General features: G+C 36.1%; 1 pseudogene; it reads right to left on the reverse strand.

The window, feature by feature from the left end:
* Positions 1–305: 305 nt before the first annotated feature.
* Positions 306–13,216, reverse strand: LOC102963271 (annotated as a pseudogene).
* Between the last annotated feature and the right edge of the window lie 7,659 nt (positions 13,217–20,875).

Raw genomic sequence — 20,875 nt, forward strand, 5'->3', positions numbered from 1 at the left:
TTATTCCATTTTATTAATAAGATGGCATCATACATTTCTATAGCTCAAAGTGTACTTTGATCTCCATACTTTTGATTCATGAAAAACTCCCTGAGTTGTCTTCAATTTCTTTCATCAATGTTTTATAATTTTCAGATTACAGCTCTTTCACCTCCTTGGTTAAGTTTATTCTAGGTATTTTATTCTTTTTGGTGCAATTTTAAACAGGATTGGGTTTTTATTTTTTCCGTGTCACAATAAATTTTTTATGGAAACAGGCTGGTGTGGGGACAAGGGGACAAACAAGTGCCTTCAGGTCCAGTGGCTCAGGTGAAATAGTGAGGCCTCTTCACATCGATGCCATACTCCGCTGACTGCAGGGGTCAAGTCCTCTGTGGCTAGCGTGCTGCTTGCGGTCCTTGCTGTTGCTTCCAGAACTGCTGGAAGCTGTGCCCTTCATTTTTCAGTGCTGTAGGGCATCACTGGAAATATCTGAGATGGATTTCTGGGCAGCTGCAGCTAGGGAGATGAGCCGAATTATGCCTGGGTCCAAGGTCTCAGAGCCAGCACCGTGCAGGTAGTAACTAGGCACCGCATCTGGGATCATAGGCGTGTAATCCTCTAGCTGCATCAAGAAATCGACCACAGGCTTCTGTACATCACTGCCTTCACCTTTCCATGGGTCTTGCTCCACAGCACGTAAACCCCAATAGACCCAGCCCCCTTGACCTCGGTGCCTCGCAGACAGTGGAGGCACCCAGCACCACCCCAGTCAAGTGCCCACTGCCACAGCTCCAGCCCCAGGTACCCCCCCCGCCCCCCCCCCGCCCCCCCCCCCCCCCCCCGCCGGCCCTGTGGAGCTGGCCTTGTTTTCCCCAGTGGTGCTCATGGGGCAAGACTAAGAGTACTGCTGAGGCCCAGGCGGCAGAGCTCAGCACAGACGTGTGATTGTTGTCTTAATTTCTCTTTCTGCTACTTTCTTGTTGAGAGTTTGTTGTTGTTGTTGTTGTTTTTGTTGTTGTTTTAAATCATGAATGGATCTGATATTTTGTCAAATGCTTTTTCTATATCTATTGAGATAGTTACATGGTTTTTATCTTTTGTTAATGTGATGTATCACATTGATTTATTTGCAACCATTGGACCACTCTTACATCGCTGGAATAAATTTTACTTACCTGTTAGAATGGCTAGTATCAAAATGACAAGAAATAATAAATGTTGGCAAGGTTGTGGGGAAAGGGGAACACACTCATGGTTGGTGGGAATGTAAATTGGTGCAGCCACTACAGAAAACAGTATGGATGTTTTTCAAAAATTAGAAATAAAACTACCATATCATCCAGCAATTCTACTTCTGGGTATTTATCCAAAGAAAAATAAAATACTAACTTGAAAAGATATATGGACCCCCATGTTTATTGCAACATTACTTATAATAGCCAACGTATGAAGTAACCTAAGTGTCCACTGATGGATGAATGGTATATATAAACAATGGAATATTATTCAACCATAAAAAGGATGAAATCTTGCCATTTACTACAACATGGATGGACCTCAAGGGAATTATGCTAAGTGAAGTAAGTCAGACAAAAAAAGACAAATACCATATAGTCTCTCTTATATGTGGAAGCTAAAGATAAATTAAACAAAAAAAGCAAGGTCAAAGTCACACAGAACAGGTTGATAGTTGCCAGTGTTGGAGCATAGGAGAAATGGGTGATCTGTTTTTGTTTGTTTGTTTATTTGTTGAAATAAATTAAAAACCAAGCCAAACAATGTTAGTTGGCATAGTGTAGGTATAACATCGGAATGAGAATCAGAAACTTGCTGAATTTTGGAATAAGGTAAAGTAAAGGATCTTGCATACACTTAATAAATTACCAAGCTAAGGTTCAAATTCAGGTCTGTCTATAAAAGTCAAAACCTTTGTCATTATTCTAATCTCTTTTTCATCAAGAAGAAAATGTTGAAGCAAAGGGTCATGAGGATCAAAGTTAAGGCACTCTGTTTAATCTAAGCAAGTAGCCAAGGATAATAATCAAGAGTAATCTACCATTTAGATTAAAGACAGTAAATCTAGAAAATGGATCCATAGTCCAGGAAACATGCAGCCAATGTTTTCGGGACAGATATTTGGGTACAAGAAATTATAAATGCAGATTATAGAACTTGATTCTGAAGACAGCTTCTATCCCATCCAAAGGAAGATATTTCAGTGAGCATTTTTTACTGAATAAATTTAAGATTGCCAATAGATGGTATATTGATACATAGATACATAGATATATAAATAGAGAAATAGGATATATGTAGCTTAAAAGATTAGAATTTAGATAGTGGGTGGTAAAAGTGAAGAACAGAAATGAAGACATAACCTAAGAAAATGAAGCTCCTACTTAATGAAAATTTAATGGGTCCTGGAGACAGATGGACTGGGTTCACATCCAGTCTATATTATTACCTATGTAATCATAGGCAAGTTTTATAACCTCTGGAGCCTCTTTGTACTTTTCTATAAAACAGAGACCATGAAATTTATCATGTGTGGTTGTTGTGAATATTAGAAAGAATATATCCAAAATGCCTAGCTGTGCCTCCATAAAGTAGTTACCCAATGAATGGCAATAGAACTTGTCTTTATTATTAATACTGTCAGCTTCACATAAAGTTGCATGTCCTTGAGAAGCGGGGGGGGGGGGGCAGAATGATAGATTCTGATGGCTAAATAACACATTCCTATGCACCAGAGAACTGAAAAGATAAGGGAGAAGAAAATGGATGTATCAGAATAGGCAGGTTCCATTTCAAAGCACTCAAGGAATCAGCAGTTAAAAACTTAAAAAAAAAAAAAAAAGGTCTTATCCATTTGTGTTGAAAAAAGAGACTAAGTTGGAAAGTGACATTTGTAACATTAAAGAACCTGCTCAGTTCAACTTTGCTATTTTTACTATATAGAGTCTGGAACACAGAGAAAAAAAGGTCTTTGAAATTTAGTTCCATGTTTCCAATTAGTAAATGGCTTCTTAATTATTATGATTCTAATTTAGGAAGATGAAAATAATGGTTCATAGATATTTTTATCCTTTCTAATAATAAAGAATAACTGGTAAGTTTGTAGTTAAAATAAACCATAGACGGATAAATGAAAAGCTGAGAATGTAAATAATCTAAAGAAAATTACATTGTTTGCTAAAAAGATCATTTTGGCATAAAAATCTGAGTCTAAGCCATATCTGATGGTAAGTATTTTGAAAGAGAAATAAAAAAGACACAGCATAAGAATTATGTGATGTGTCAACCAATGACTAATGGAGTCAAAGATGAGATTTCTCTACTAATAAAGAGAAAAACAGGAGTTTTGCAGGTTAAAAAAATAAGGTAAACAACTTATATATCTATTTGTTCTAAGTGCACTTATAAAAGACAATAAAATAGGTAGACAGAATATAATAACAATGTTGACATTATGCTCTCAATTTAGTAGAAAATAGCCTATATATAGCCTCCCTAATATCATGACACATGTGACTTATGTATACGTGGCAGTCTTCCCTTAATGTTATGGCTATGTGTGTATAGACACCATTTCAGAATTCAACTTAGAAATCTCATTATGCTCTATTTAATTGGGTGTGTTTTTAAGTAAGTTGAAATCCATAATAGGAGACATAATACATTTCTACCTTGTAACAGATTTATCCCATCTTGAATAATAATTGCCTATTCCACAAGAGTAACCATCTGAGCACCTTAATATGGATGACTGGTAAAGAATAAAGAACACCAGGACGTCAAATATCCTCAAATGAGAATATATATATATATATCATAAATGGTATAGAGTTGTGACAGCCTGTGAAGGATTAGTTAAAGATTTTGCTTAAACAGATGTGACCTGGAATTTATTGTAATTACTGTGGGTCTATGGTTAATTCCAGAGAAAGCAAATAGGAAATAAGAGTAAAAGATTTTATTTTCTCAATTAGGCAAGGATCAAGCTGAGGGAGATGAAATTGTGATCAGTAACACCTAGCTTATCATTACTGAAAAAATAAAAGTCACTTGGAAAAAGACTAGGAGAGCAGAAGGTAGGCAAAGAATCTTGCTGGAAATTTATGGACAAATTACTTGAGCCAGATACGTCATGAGTCATAGGCTCACTATTTCACTGTTTGTAGACACATCAAAACATAGAATGCCTTAGCCTACAGTTACACTAAACCTAATTTGAATAGTGGAGAATCTCCAGAGTTGAAACTTTTTAAATTATTTAATTGCGTATACTTTTTTACTAGGATTATTATTACTGAATAAATATGCTTTTGAAAAATGTGTTTAATTTTTCTTTCTGAATAACTATGCTTAAAGGGAAGCTGTTTCTGTAAACCACAATGCATACTGCCCCCAATCCACCACCTGATAATTAACCTGAATTTACTCATCCTAATTTGCAGAAATGTGGAAAAAAGTAACTTCCTTTTTATAAATCTGTAGATTATGATAAAATTAATGATAACACAATCAACTAGTCATTCATTAACTCTAATTTTAATTTAATGAAGCAAATCTAATCTGAGTCTTTTTTTGCATTTTACCCTTTATCAATAATAATCTGAAACTATGGAATGCCATTAGAGAATGCATTAGTAAGTTGAGATCTGTGCCCTCTCTTCCAAATAGTCAACAAGATCCACAAAGTCTATGTTTTGCTTTTGATCTTAAAAAAATGAAATTCAAACTAAAGTTTCAATTTAATGAGGTGAATAAATTCAGAAAAAGCAAAAGTACAAAGAAATAGAACATAGGATAAATTAGTTCAGACACTGAGATTAATGATTTTCTTTCATAACTAAATTATAAAAACTATTTATGAAATTATAAATAAAGATGCTTTTCTTTTGGTTATACAGGAAAATAAAATATATTCATCTAATTTTGATATTTAAGTAAAGTTAAAATTTAGATTTTTCCAACTATAGTGTTTTGATCTTTTATTAAAGTTAGATTTAAAATTCAAAGAAATGCATTCTCATTTTATAGCATTATCCTCCACTTTGTACTTAAATATCTATCATTTAATAGGTTATACTGGGTAAATATAATGCACTAATGAATAAATCAAGCTGTGTGGGATCAAATTAAGTTGCTTTAGAAAATAAGCTGTTATGTGTTTGAATTCTGGTTTTTGACACTTAATGTCATTTTGACTTTGAAAAGTTACTTTAAAAGTCCCTGATCCTTATTTTTTTCATCTCTAAAATGAAGTTATTAGAAGTAAGTTTATTGTGAATACTAGATATGCTCTATTTGCAATATTTACCATTGAATATGGCTCATGGTGGGAACCAGTCTTTAAAGTGTTGGGGCACCTGGGTGGCTCAGTTGGTTGAGAGCCTGACTCTTGGTTTAAGCTCAGGTCATGATCTCACAGTTTCCTGAGTTTGAGCCCCCGCGTTAGGCTCTGCACAGACAGTGCTGCGCCTACTTGGCATCCTTTCTCTCTCCCTCTCTCTGCCCCTCCCCCACTCGCTCTGTCTCTCTCAAAATAAGTAAACAAAAAATTAAAAAATAAAAATAAAATGAATATTACTCCTCTTTCTCCCTCCCCTTTTGTTTCTTCTGATCCCCCCTTCATCTTCTTTTTTGTATCATTATTATCACCAATTGTTTTAGCATGAATTTCATTTAAACAAATGAAAACACCATCATTCCCATGTTTGAACTACATCATTTTACATCTGGGTAGACTAAAGGGCTAAATGTGATGAATGAGCTGTACTGATTCCAGATCAGAGCCTCTAGTGACCTTATTACTTTAGGGTAGAGTATAGAAAATGCTTTCAGAAAGAAAGATGATCAAATTGATATAGCCAAAATAATCTTTTGTTCAACTTGTCAATCAATTTCATAGCCACAAATGATATATAATAATGAAGACTCTATTCACCATGGATTCTTTATGGTCTCTAGTTCAAGCTCTTGCTATTATTGAAAGTTTTATTCCTTACATTCATTTTTAAAATTTGACTTCATATTTGGATATTATACAGTGATGTTCACAAATGAGAATAAAGTACATGAAGACTTAGGGTCTTTGGGGAAAACTATCAATTTAAGTATATGGTCCATGGTGGTAGAGGTCAATCTGAACAGATAAGTCATTTGTTCCATCCAATGTTAATTTGGGCTGTATGCCTGAAGACAAGGTGTTGCCTAATGGAAATCATCAATTCTGATTTAATTCTGGATCTCATTCTAAATTATATTGTGAGCTTTCAGGTGGCATTTAACTTCTAGGACTAATGAACTTCCTCTGTGAAATCTTTAAGATACTTTTTTTTTTAATTCTAAGGTAGCTACAAGGATTTTAACCTGGGAAATAATGATTTTTGGAGAACTAATAACTGTAAAATGAAGAATTACAGTCTTTGCTTTTCAGGTTATAAAGGGGTCACTTCTGAAGCTGGGCCAATGAATTAGCAAGTATCTATATCTACGACTCTATTTGATCTCTATGACTATATCCCCTCCCTCCCCCCACATTATGCATCTGTGTGTTCAATTTGAGTTTCGTTACACAAATGCAACTTTAGTTATCAGAACATAAAATAATGTGGTAGACTAAGCCAATAATGAAAGGCCAAATTTTCTGCAGCATTGTCCCATTTTTTGATTACCTTGATTGCAGGGTTTTCAGCCGAAAAGTGGCAAGATCTAAGTTATATTGTGAACTGATCACTATTTTTATTGTGTCAGTGCAGAGAAACTAGTTAGGAGGCTACTATAATAATCTAGGCAAGAGATGGTTGTAACTTGGACTGATATTATACTTTTGGAAAGAATTATCAGCGGTAAGATTGTGGATAATTTTGAAGAGATAGCAAACCAAATATTTTCGGAGTATGAGAGGAAGAAAGTCACCAAGGATGATTCTTCAAAGTTTTGTTTCTGTTTTCTGAGCAACTTCATAATAAAGAAAACTGTGGAGGGGAGTAGTTAATGGTGAGTGGGGGCAGAAATACTATTAGTCATGTCATTGGGTTCTCCAGATGCATACAGGTACAAAAAGCTTATTAGAGATGAACAGGTATATATATATTTTTTTTACATTTTTTAATGTTTATTTATTTTTGAGAAACAGAGAGAAAGAGCATGAGTGGGGGAGGGGCAGAGAAAGAGGGAGACACAGAATCTGAAGCAGTCTCCAGGCTCTAAGCTGTCAGCACAGAGCCCAACACAGGGCTTAAACCCACGAACCATGTGATCATGACCTGAGCCGAACTCGAACGCTCAACCAACTGAGCCACCCAGGTGCCCCAGAGATGAAATTGTGTAAACGGAAGGTGGACCAATAAGGCTGATGAGAGAAAAAAATTTAATTGCAATGCAGGGCTGTCAACACCATGAGTAATTTGATGGAGTCCTCTGCAATGAGCATTGCCTATTAGTGTGTACTACAGAAGCTGAAATGGCTGGGCTTATCTATCCTGATCCTCTGTCACTGGATGTGGCTTCCCCCAAACAAGGTAGCTGTCTGCAGGTGAGGCAGACTTTAAAGATCTGGAAATTGGAGGCGGTCTGCTGACCTCACAAACTGCAGCTGGGCAGCAAACCTGGCTTGGAAAGATCTGGCATTTTTTATTGACTTTTCCATATTCATTAAGAGAGCTGCTGCTCAAGGATGCAAATGGACCTTTCTTTCTGAGGAGAACCATACAAAATAGACATTAATTGGACAAATTACAGCTGGTCTCAGGGCTAAAAATGATGCTTACTGTCTCCCTCTTTCACTATCGATTTCTAATTTCCCAACAATCTGAGCTACTATCTCTGTGGCCTTAGTATCTTGCATGGTGAAGTTACCTAGACCCTGCTTTCAAAGGAGTCTGAGCCCGGATCCTCTGCTCTTCTCAGAAAATGGCTGTTGTTATATATTTATAGTTATAATTGGTCAAAAGTGTAGTAAGAAGCATCCAAATGGAACAACCAAGTTTAACGTGCATTTTTTTCTGTGTCTCGTGTAACAGCAGCGCTACATTCTCATAATTGTCGGGGTCCATTACCATTGCCTGGGGAGTAATTCCTCTTCTTGTGTAGAGGTCCTGGAAACAAAAGGCACCCTATATGCTCAGGAATCATCTGATTTTATTTTATTTTATTTTATTTTATTTTATTTATTTATTTATTTATTTATTTATTTATTTATTTATTTTAAGTTTATTTATTTTGAGAGAGAGAGAGAACACAAGCTGAGGAGGGGCAGAGAGAGAGGAGAGAGAGAATCCCAAGCATGGTCTGCATTGTCAATATAGTCAGAGGCAGGACTTGAACTCACAAACCATGACATCTTGACCTGAGCTGATATCAAGAGTTGGATGCTTAACTAACTGAGCCACCTGGACGCCCCTGAATTTTGTAATTATAGTTACATAAGATACTTTTATGTATCCTATGTGAAAGTAATTTCCTTCTAAAGATCAGGATTTCTGATCCTACAAGGTCCAGAGTTGTGGAGACAGAAAGCATCAAATCCCTCTTAGGTCATCAGGAATGATAATGAGACCATTCAGCTTCCTCACTTGGTTTCTAAATGTGAGTGTATTTTTTCTACTGGGTAACATTTTTTTTGTATTGAATATATAGTCAGAGTCCTGAAGGATAGTATCTTATCCTTTCAGAGTATCACCCTAAAGGGGAAAATCAGCTGTGCTTTCAGCAGGCTGTCCCAACAATCTATCAGGTGATGAATGCAATATGAAAAATGGATCTCCCAATCATAATCCCAAACCACACCTTCTTTGCTGAAAGTGAGTGCCCTAGTCTCCTGTGATGTGATGTGGGATCCCATTCCAGTGCATCAAGTAGTGGGTAAGCCTTCAGAAATTGGAGGTCAAAGTCCAGGGGGTAGAAAAAACAAATCCATTACCCAGAATAAGTGTGTGTGTGTGTGTGCGTGTGTGTGTGTGCGTGTGTGTGTGTGGTGTTTTTTGGTTTTTTTGTTTTTTGTAATTCTGTTCTTTCCAAGGAAGGGCCCTAGAGAAATCAACTTCACACTTGGTCTAGTCAAGAAATGATATCACATGGAGGCACCTGGGTGGCTCAGTCGGCTAAGTGTCTGACTTTGGCTCAGGTCATAATCTCATGGCTCATGGGTTCGAGCCCCACCTTGGGCTCTGTGCTGACAGCTCAGAACCTGGAGCCTGCTTCAGATTCTGTGTCTCCCTCTCTCTCTGCCCCTCCTCCGCTCACACTCTCTCTCTCAAAGTTAAAAATATTTAAAAAAAAGAAAAGGAAAAATAAAAAGATATGATATCATATGAAGACTTCACAAGGCTCTCTGTTGCTGGCATTTCAGACATTAGGCAATAATGATGATTAGATTAGTCTTGGGAAGTAGAGTCCCTGATATTGGGCTTATGTGTAGCCTCCATTCCTATAACTAGGTCTTTTTATTTCATATGTGCGCATCAAGGCAGAACGATGTTGGCTAAAGACAGACAATGACTGACATCAACTGGCTGAGATAATTTGTCTACTTAGTTGTCAGTGCTTTTTGTACTTGGATGCTCTCTAGTGGATATTAACATGTTACAGACAGATGTCCAAATGTAGACACTGATTAATTAAAGATTTATGCCGGAAACCATAGGATGGCTAATAAAAATAATTGAGTCCTTATGTTATAATGTACAATTATCGGAAGAACACTGAACTAAGAGTCACAAACACAAGGTCTCATCTTGAATATGACATTAGTAGGACCCAGACCTTGACCAATTGTAACTGCATTTGTGAAAATAGGAATATTACTTGCTCTGAATGCCTCAATGTGTTATTGTGGTAAATAGTAAATTCTGGTGAAATTTAAGTACTGTTTAATATGGAATAAGAATAGTTATAAGCAGAAGTCCAGCCAATGAGGTTTTTAGAACTCTTATTCATAAGAATATAGAGAGAGATTCTTCCTTGTGGAAACTTGATTTCATTCCATCTCTCCTATAAGTCTACCTTTGTCTAACTGTTTCCTTAGAGTAATAGTCTTTAATAGTTGTGACCGCATAAATGCCTTTCAAGTTATAGTACAGGGTGGTTTTACTAAATTGTTTTACCTCAACACTTAGTGGTTTTACCTTGGTACTTAGAGGTCACTTGTTTTGTGTGTTTCTTTATCACCTATTCTCTGATACTAAAGTGAAGGGCACACATTTTAGTTTTTGTGGTTGTTGTTATATCAGTATTTCACTTCTATAGTGTAAATTCTCTGAATTAGATAGTGTAAATTATCAAGCTACCTCCTCCTGACCTGCAAAAATATGGTTAAACAGTATGAAATTTTATTTCTTCTTTATGTAACCACCCAGAAGTGACTGGTTGAGGGCCAAGGGAGAAGTTCTGCCATATTTTTCATCCAATGACACTTAAACTTCCTCTGGTCATCACCATTTTCTAGTCACTATAAAGGAACAGAAAGTACAGAACAATGGTTTGGGCTTTAAAGAGTGATTTATAACCCACTGAATCTAATAAAAGTGTAATTTTGGCTTATCACATCTGATCTCAGTAATTGGAACTAAGAGCCCCTTAGAGAGAGCTGGCCAGTTATCATCAGCCAAGGTGGAAAAAGTATGTCTGTCACAAAGTAATCTTGAGCCTAGATCAAGGCGAATCTAATATAATAAATTATAAACAGGTTGGTAATGAAATAGGAAGCAGCAGCATGAGCTGATAGCTGAGTCATATAATTAGAAATTCTTGAAATAAAAATCTATTAATTCTTATTATTGAGGTCTTGAGAACCTGCAAAATTTCTACAACCAGCTAACAGACTTAAACCATGCCTTAAGTTCTGTTCTTCCATTTTTATGAAAATACATTAAAACTTATCTAACATCTGCTTACTCCTTTTCTTCCCTCTACTGGGATCAAGAAAGTTCTTACGCCATATCATGTGCTGAACCTTTGCAAAAAACTCAAGTCAACTAATTTTTGAAGCCAAAATGACATTTAATTCAAGATGAAAACTATCATATCCATTGTGTTGGCCAAACTAACTTTCAAGGAGAACTTAAAACTATGGAGATTCTGTCAGTGCAGTGACCCAAATTACTTTTTGCCACTCATTGCCTCATCATTGCAATTTAATTGATTCAACAAGGTCATAACTGGGCATATAGGCAAAGCTATAGAATTTCTTCCCAATATACAAGTTGATGTCAACTTCCAACCAACATGTTTTTATTACCAGAATTGTTTGTTATGCTATGATTATTTTTCAATATGTCATAAATTACTTACAGCTATGCTCATATTGACAAAGTTCTTATCTACTGACACCAATTATTTCCCCTTTAATCTTGTCAGATGGCTGCTGTTCAGTATAAGGTGTCCTTAATTAACAACTAACTGTAATTGAAAGTATAATGAAAATATATTACATTGTCAAGACTCTGTTCATCTTGATGTTATACAAGGACAATAGGACTGTTTCTATGAGAATGCAATGCTCAAATATTTAGCCCTCAAAATTTTCTCAGTGCATTTCAAGGATTAGCATTTTGAAATCATTGTTTTAAAATTGCAATAAGTACTAACTCCACTAAAAATAATATATACGACAACAGCTGTTTATGAAATAGTAGCTGTTTATTTTTTGTGTGGAAGTAAAATGGAAAAATTAGGAAATAATTTATTCTTAGTAAGAATCAAAGCTTGAAGCTATCTCTTATTTATTTAGGCCAATTATCCAATTATATTCTTGATATTAGGTCAAATTAAGCCATAAAAATTAATAGTAGTGCAATTCATCAAAAACACATTAATATTTTTACTTAGACTACATCTTTGAGTATATTCATTCTGTCTTGGCAGTGTATTGAGGTTTTCTATTGACACAGGATTTGAAGTATTTGCTTCTTTGTTATCTGCTTTGAAGAAAGAAATGAAATGTAAAAATCTAAATAAGAAACGTTTTCAAAGAGTATTGAAAGAAAATTAGATCAGAACTTCTTCTTTTGATTTTTTAAAAATTGGCCTTCCTTGGGGCGCCTGGGTGGCTCAGTCGGTTAAGCATCTGACTTCGGCTCAGGTCATGATCTCACAGTCTGTGGGTTCAAGCCCCTGGTCAGTCTTTGTGCTGACAGCTGAGAGCCTGGAGCCTGCTTTGGATTCTGTGTCTCCCCCTTTCTCTCTGCCCCCCCCCCCGCTCACTCTGTCTCTGTTTCTCTCTCTCTCAAAAATAAATAAACATTAAAAAAAAAACAACACCACTTAAAATTGGCCTTCCTCTATATTATGTAATTTCTCATCTAATATCCTCTTACATTTTAGCATTTTACTATATACTTACTAAGTACCTGGGGGCTTATAATATATTTTGCACACAAATATGCACTAATTTTTTTGTGAACAAACGATATGGTGATCTGACACATGTTTCAGAGACACTCTGTGAAGTAACAAAGGAAGACGCATAATTACTTGATCAGAAATAAAATTAAGGGTCTCTGACTAATGATGAAATCACAACCATTAAGACAATTAAATATTACAAAGTCAGTGTAATTTTATTTTTTCTCTACAGTGTCAATACCCTACATCCAGTGACTACCAGAAACATAACATTTGGCTGAACTATTTGCGTTTATTACTCATCTCAACAGAGGAAAAAAAAAAAAAAAGACCAGGGCTATATTGTGATTTATTATAAAACAGATATATTTGGTCTTCATATCCCATTCCTGCACAGAGTTCCTAAAACCTTTGGAATTTCTTAAGTGAAAAGAATGATAAAGGTGTCTTGATATTTGTAACAAACCCCTTTCAACCACATCTGAGTTTAATGTTAATGAGGTGACTTTTGGATCTATCTAAGGATGGGGTTGGTTTGCCATGGGAACCAATCTGTGTTTGGAAGGTTGGTAGTTTCAGTGCCATCCTTCTGACCTCCTGGGAGAGAAGATGGATTAGAGGTTGAATGGATCAACAACAGCCAATGATTTAATCAGTCATGGCTATGTAATCAAGCCTTCATAAAACCCCAGAAAGATGGGGTTTGGAAAGCTTGCAGGTTGGTAAACACACGGAGATTTGAGGATACTAGTGTATTAGGAGAGGTCGTGGAATCTCTGCCCTTTTCACATACCTTACCGTATGCATCTTTCATCTGGCTGTTTCGAAGTAACTCACTTATACGATCAACCTGTAATCTGGTAAGTAAAATGTTTCCCTGCATTCTGTGAGATGCTCTAGCAAATTACTCAAATGTAAGGTGGGAGTCATTGGAGAGTCCAATCTATAGTTAGTTGTTCAGAAGCACAGGTGACAATGTGGACGCACAAATTGGATTCTGAAGCATGGGGTTGGGGGGTGCAGTCTTGTAGGGCTGAGCCTTTAGCCTGTGAAATCTAATGCTATGTGCCAGGTAGGTTGTGTCAGAGAGTGAAATTGCAGGACATCCAGCTGCTGTTGGAGAACTGCTTGCTGGTGTGAGGAAAGAACCAACACATTGTAAATTGGAATCAGAAACATTAGACAGCCTGATGGGAATGAGAAGAAGGACTTAGTACCTCTGATTTTCTTTCTCAAACTTTCTTTCTTTTTTGCACAGTACATCAGTTTGAATCCCAAATTTTTTGCAAGAATTACTGAAAAATGACAGGATAGTTTTTTTTATCCTGGAGTTGCTAAATTTTGAGAATGTGTTTCAGGAATGCTTAGCAGGTATTTAACTTTTCTATGGAGAGATAGCCTACCTGTTACAGAACCTGACAAAGAGGAAAGACAAAGAAACCCTGCATGAATCCAGAAGGTATCTCTTGACCTCCTGCATCTAAATATCCTTGAATGTTTTCAAGCTTGAGGTCCATATAATGAAAGCCAGGAAATTCCCTTTATTCCTAAAGTTGGGTTGACTTGGGGTAATTTGCTGCAACTGAAAGATCCCTGTCAAGTTAAAGAGGCTGAAACCAGTGATTAAAGAGGCAAGAGAATAGCAGGGTTTTCCTTTAATAATGCAAATCAAACCTGCACTAAGGGCTCCTTTAGGGGAAGATTTATTTTCTATTCAGATCCTGTAGCACAAAATATAGTACCTCCCAGATATTTTATCCACTGTTCTATTATATTTTTCTTCAAAGTACTTCTATTCTGATGTCTTGCCATCTGATCCCCACCTCTCATTTGGGTGGGGTAGACCCTACCTCTAATAGATGCCCTGCAGTTTTCCTTTATATCGATAATTTCTCTTTTTTTCTGCCATATTTTTCATAGATGTATTTATTGCTCAAAAACTTCCGGAAGCAGTTAAATGGCTTGAGTTGGTTGCTGACAAGTCAATCCTGTCCTCTCAATTTATTCAGGAGCATTTCTAAAGGCACTGCTCATTTTCAAGTGTTCATAAATTCCAGGCTGCTCATAGGCCATATTGCATAGTTTTGACTAAGCCTATTTATCACCTGATGTGAATGTTCACTTGCTCCCAAACAGATCTTTAGATTGCACGGTTACAAAGAAAAACTAGAGCTAGTCATTAGTTACAGAGGTAAAAACAGATTTTATTCAGGACTATTGCGATAGGGGAAAAGAGACCTTGTATAGAATTGGGTTCAATCCAAATATAACATGGGCAAGTCAGAATTTATGGCTAAGAAGCAGGGTGGGGTCAGTGGATAGAAAACTACTAAGAGGAAACATTAAGGTTAAGGAGGACATTGGCTAAAGCAATATAACAGGATTCTTACTGAGGACAGGACAGGGTAATCAGGTGTCACCTGGGGGATGGGGAGGATGACTAACCCAATCAGATATTGAGGGTGATCAGATATTGAGCGTGGGAGGTTCTGGTTAAACTGAATTAGTAGGTTTTTGCTAAAGCTGGATTTTACAAGGAAGTGCACAGATGTGCCTAAGAGAAGGATCCTAAAATTTGGATGAAAAACAAATCTTTATCAAAAGAGTTAAATGTTCTTGGAACTCTAGACTGCAGAGGAGAGGGGAAATCAGAAATCTTAGAAATGCAAATCAGCTCCTTGAAATGGCATACTCTGTGCATCCCGCCATCTTCTCCCCTGCCCAGTCTATAAAATGCCTGATATTGTTTCTTAACTTTGTAGGTATTTGATCAACATGGTTAATTTTATACATCCAAGCAGCACCCACATGATTTGGAGACTTGATATTCCATGCTTATTTTCTATAAACAGATAAATAGTTTCCTCTTGGACAACATTAGTAATTGTCCTAACGTTCATACAGAATTTTCCAGTTTTCAAGGCATGTTACCATACATTGTCCCATTATTTTTTTTCTTCACGTAAACCTCACCTATACACAGACACAGGGGTGCAGTGAGGGTAATGACTTGTGTGAAGCCTTGGGAAAGTGAGTAGTAGAAAGAAGCAATGTCTGGAAACTGGTATGTCAGGTCAAGTGCTCTTTGCACTTTGCTCTGCTGCTTCTGGATTTTTCAATAGGATGCTGTTTGCTTTTGCATTAAAACAAATGCTTCATCACTTATTTAGGAGTAATACTTAACAGGATTTTGTTTCAAACTTGCGGGGTAAGAGATTCTTTTTAGAAAATTCTTTTAGGCTCCACATAAGAGTGAAACCATATGGTATCTGTCTTTCTCTGTATGGCTTATTTCACTTAGCATCACACTCTCCAGTTCCATCCACGTTGCTACAAAAGGCCATATTTCATTCTTTCTCATTGCCACGTAGTATTCGATTGTGTATATAAACCACAATTTCTTTATCCATTCATCATGGGTATTGAGGAGGGCACCTTTTGGGATGAGCACTGGGTGTTGTATGGAAACCAATTTGACAATAAATTTCATATATTAAAAAAAAGATTAAAAAATTCTTTTAAGTTGTATTTTAGAGAGTGAAGGAGTGTGTCTGAGCAGGGCAAGAGGGGTAGAGGGAAAGAGAGAGAGAGAGAGAGAGAGAGAGAGAGAGAGAGAGAGAGAGAGAGAGAGAGAATCCTCACCAGGCTCCACGCCCAGTAGCGGAGCCCAACTTGGGGCTTGAGTCCACGGCCCTGGGATCATGACCTGAGCCAAACAGGCTCCCCAAAAGATTTTATAATGAATCCTTCTTCTGCACACATTTCTCTTCTTTTCAAATGTAAATCAATTTTAGGGAATCCAAATTTCCATCTTCTTCGATCATTTCTTTATTTTATGCTAATTATTATATAATGCTAAAAAGGCAATTCATCTCTGAAAAGTACAGATATTTATTATGTTTGAATCTAAACATAGAGACTGCGTTCAATGGGATTTTCAGCCACTCACCTGTCTATCTTGGCTGACACACTGAAGATTGTTTTTCCCCTTTGGAAATAACAGTTTATGTATCAGTTCCTCTGCAATCTTTGCTTTATGATTTTTAATTCTTTTCATAATATTTTTGTTTTTGTTGCTCAAGAAGAAAGTTGACTCGGTGCTGATAAAGATGGTGTAAAATAGGCAGTCTCAGTGTTTAAGTAGAAACATAGCTTACAGGAAATTTTCTATTGCTGCTATTGCTGCAATCCCTCCTCTCCTTCTGTGAGCCTCTTCCTTGCATAAAATGTTGCACACATACAGATTTGAGCTGCAGGTGAGGGGACAAATGATCAATCTCAGTAATCCTGAAGGATAGTAGAATATGCTACCCAAAACAGGCCACTTTGGCTTATTATTTTGAGCCATAGGCATTTGAAAAACAGCAAATTCAGGAAAAGCTTTCTGGACTTCCCATGGCTGCCTAAATAAAGGTCCCACAAAAGGAACTCAGTTGTTATAGAGCCTCTCCACTACAGTTTCATCACTAAGGAAGATTGAGTCTTATCACAGGGAAGGAAGCTAGAAGTGTCGACACCCCATCCAGACACTTTGTCACAGACTATTATACCTTCCCATCTATTCTTCTAAGGGTCTATTTATCTTTTCTAAAAATCATTTGCTCTCCCCAGGAAGCCTACATTTCCTCCCTCTTTTCCTATTAAGATGATATTTAATCCAGAATTGTAAGCCACTTTGGAGAGTTGCTCATTTTTTACTGTCTCCCGTGTGCATAGGAATTCAGAAAAGTATAGGGAAAATTCTTTTTTTTTCTCCTCTACAATACAGATCAGCTCTCTGAAAGTATGTACTTTGAGGATTCTACCCACCCCTGCCAACTTCAATTACTTTAATGCCTTTTCTAAAGAGCTTTTATTATAGGAAAATGTTATAACACTTAAAACCTGTCAGAATGGCTAAAATCAACAACGCAAGAAACACCAGGTGTTGGTGAGGATGTGGAGAAAAAGGAACCCTTATGCACTATTTGGGAATGCAAACTGGTGCAGCTACTGTGGAAAACATTATGGAGGTTTCTCAGAAAGTTAAAAATAGACTACCTTACCATTCAGCAATTGCAGTACTGGGTATTTAACCCAAAGAACACAGAAACACTAATTCATAGAGATACATGCCTTCCTATGTTTACTTCAGCCTTATTTACAATAGCTAAGATATGGAAGCAACCCAAGTGTCCATCACTTGATGAATGGATAAAGAAGATACATATATCACATCTTCACACATATATGTGTGTGTGTATACATATACATACAATGGAATATTATTCAGCCATAATAAATGAATGAAATATTGCCATTTGAAGAGACGTGGATGGAGCTAGAGCATATATTGTTAAGTGAAATAAGCCAGACAGAGAAAGACAGATACCATATGATTTCACTCATATGTGGAAACAAAACAATTGCTCATGGGGGAAAAGTGAGAGACAGAGATAGTCATAGCAAGAAATAGATTCTTAACTATAAAGAACAGTCTGATGGTTACCAGAGAGGAGGTGGGTGAGGGGATGGGTTAAATAGGTGATGCGGACTAAGGAGTGAGCTTGTGATGAGCACCAGGTGATGTATGGAATTGTTGAATCATTATTTTGTACACCGGAAACTAATATAACACTCTATGTTAACTGGAATTAAAATAAAAGCTTAAAGTAAAAATAAATAAGTAAATAAAATACCTCAGAGAGCTCCAAAAACATTAAAAAATCAGAATATAAAATTGGATGTAAGTTATGATCGTAACTTTCCAAATACATATACGGCAGAAAACTGTAATAATTATAGCTCTCTGTTAATGTTAATAATTTTATGTCAGTGTTATGAATATTAGATTTTTTTATTTGTTTTCTTTTTCTTTTTTTATGATTCTGTCAAATTAGTTGTTCATTAATTAATGATTCTGAGGTATTAAGTCTGGGTGACCCACAGCTTAACATGGTAGAGCCCTTAATATAGACAGTTCATTTTTCAGACCGTTATTTTTTCTTTTGGCAAGTAAATAGCTTTGATCGAGTCACTTAGTTGTATATGTACTATAGCTACTATATATTAACATACTTAAACTATACTTAATTTATATATTAATGTATCTATTATTTATTAAGGTCTCAACAAATTAGATTACACTAATGACTAAGAGATGTCCCCACCCTTTAAAGTGTTTGAAGTTTAGTGAGAAAGAGAAGAAAGCAGACGATTGAAATATAGGACATTAAATGATACAAAAGGCTGAATCTGAAATGTGATAGGAACAGAAAAAAAAGGGGGGGGCAGTGCTTTCAACTTACAAATGTCAGAGAAGGATTTGGGTAGAAAATTACTAAGAAGTCAAGGTGCATATCAGTTGTTTGAGATTGGAGAGTGAGGGGTGCTTCAGGCATAGAGAACAGAATAGGTTGGTGAGATCCTGGCATGTTTAGGTGACTAGAAGTGAGTGAGCATATCTGGAGCTAGGATTTCAGGGTGACATGACAGAAGACGAAAACAGGCAACAAAGATGCTTAGACTTCATTTTGATAGCAGTGGTGGGCTCTGTTTTGAGATGTACATCACCAATTAGAGGTTGAAATGTCAATGTCCTGCAAAGTTTGAACATACTTAAGGAATATTATGTTCAAGCTGAAGTTCTCCTATTTCAGGGCAGAGGCCAAACAGAATGTTAATACCTATTTCAGTGTCACGATGGAATAAAATCATAAATCATCACAAGTTCCCATGTTACACCTTCATGGCTTAAAAAATGAGGATGAACTTTAGATTTGGGCAGTGTTTTGTTCAGTTGTACTACTTTGTTCAAATATCAGCATCTCCCATGAATTGTGTACAGGGGACAAAGTTATTTAATCTTCCAGAGCCTCAGTTTCCTTGTTTTCTAGATGGGAATTAATTCCAACCAGAGGGGAGTTAACAGATTACAGTGACATCTTATACAAAGTTAAACTGAAAGGGTGCCTAAGAAGAAGAAGACATTCAAAAAGTACTCTTCCTATTCTTACCTCTGAGATTTCTAAGAACACACATGAAAATGACTCCAACAGGTCAAAAGCAAAACATTCTTTTAGATGTAGCCAACTCCACTTGGCAGTTGCTGGGTACTATTTTCTAAACAAGGAGTCTGTCCTCTAGCTCTTAAAAATATGCAAATGATCCCCTTGAAATTCCCTACACTGCATATGAACTCAGCAATGCAACACCTTACTTGGCACACATTTTCTCATGATATGTCTTGTAAACTGCAATATTTTAACTTCTACTTCACCAATTGTTACACTATTACTTTGTATAATATCCTATTAAGTGTCCCTTCTAAAGAGATTATAATCACCAGGCCCTGAATGTTCAACACTGCTGAGCAATTCATCACCCCTACTCCACTTTTCTTCCCACATCAACATCCACAATAGTCTCTGTGCCTCTATTATTTAGAAAACTATGAAAACCTGTATCAGTACACAAACAGCTGTTTCTCAGGACATTTTTCAGCTTATTCAAGCACTTGCCATAACTGAAATCATGCATAATTACAATTCTAACTGCCTACATATATTTACAAAGACCAATCTTTGCTTTACTTTCTGACAAAGGCCTCAGTTGGTACAACACAGGTCAATAACTTAATTATACCATCGTGAAATTGAAACAGAGAGGCCAAACATTTTTCAGGTTTATTGCCATTGGTCTTACAATGAAGGAAGGGATATTCATATGAATTACAAAGCATGTTTTTATGTCTTTTTTTTTTTGTATTTGCATTCAATTTCACATACTTCAAATACAATGAGATTGTGTGGAAGTGACTTAAAATGTTTTCCGGTTTATTTTCATCCTAGAATCTCAGTATATAAAAATGGGAAAAGTGGGTTAAGACCAAAGTCACAGCACCTTCTTATTTTGAGTACAAATTTTTGGAAGAGTCTTTATTTTTCTTGGAATAAGCTTCAGGAATTTCACCAAATTCTCAATTTAGAAAACATTCAAAATATTTTTGCAGTAGTTATTTTTTACAGGAGTACCTCTGTAATCATGATAACCACTTTTTTTTTTTCATTTTGTTTTTTATAACGACTATTTTTAAGACTTCTTGGAGGAGGCAGTTCCATGTATTGTTAGTGAGAGTGAAATCTGGTGTAATATTTTTCTTGAACTCTTTAACATTGTTATTAAAATTTATATAAATACATATATGCCCTCCTTTTATAATTTCTTATACTTTATCCTAATAAAAGTATCAAAGATGTAAATAAAACTTCAGTCAAAATGCTACTCAATGCAACATTCTTATAATAATAAAAAGAAGCAAATTAGTCTTACATCATACAAAAAAAAAACACCTCAAAATGAATTAAGGATCTAAATATAAGACTTGAAACCACACAAATCCTAGAAGGAAGCACAGGCAACTAATTTCTCTGACACTGGTTGTAGCAACATTCTTCTAGACATGTCTCCTGAGGCAAGGGAAATAAAAAAAAAAAGCAAATAAATCATTGGAACTTTATTAAATTAAAAAGCTTCTGCAAAGCAAAGGTAACAACCAACAAAA

This window comes from Panthera tigris, chromosome D1 (genome assembly GCF_018350195.1).
Source record: "Panthera tigris isolate Pti1 chromosome D1, P.tigris_Pti1_mat1.1, whole genome shotgun sequence".
Taxonomy (NCBI): domain Eukaryota; kingdom Metazoa; phylum Chordata; class Mammalia; order Carnivora; family Felidae; genus Panthera; species Panthera tigris.